General features: G+C 57.3%; 1 protein-coding gene across 3 annotated transcripts in view; it reads left to right on the top strand.

The window, feature by feature from the left end:
- The window catches only part of PEBP4 (phosphatidylethanolamine binding protein 4), a 257,885-nt gene that overhangs the window by 378 nt on the left and 257,261 nt on the right, over window positions 1–246 (top strand). The window lies entirely within an intron of this gene.

Genomic DNA, 246 nt, shown 5'->3' with positions numbered 1-246 from the left:
GTGGGAGGGAATGCATGAAGAAACAACCACAGGGATTTTTAGGGGCTGGGATCCAAAGACCAGCCTATGGGGAGCCAGGTGAAGGGCATGGTTACTGTATCCAGGGGTGGAACCAGCAGGCAGGCCTCCTGGTCAGTTCCTGCCCCACCCAGGGCTGTGCAGAGCTCAGAGATAAGCTACCTGTGTAGGAGTCCTATAACCCATCTTTGGGCAGGTGAGTATTCCTGCTGCCTCGCCCAGCCCCTG

The sequence above is a fragment of the Phocoena sinus genome, chromosome 6, assembly GCF_008692025.1.
Source record: "Phocoena sinus isolate mPhoSin1 chromosome 6, mPhoSin1.pri, whole genome shotgun sequence".
Taxonomy (NCBI): domain Eukaryota; kingdom Metazoa; phylum Chordata; class Mammalia; order Artiodactyla; family Phocoenidae; genus Phocoena; species Phocoena sinus.
Note: the sequence above shows the minus strand (reverse complement) of the source record. Positions and strands in the feature narration are given on the sequence as shown.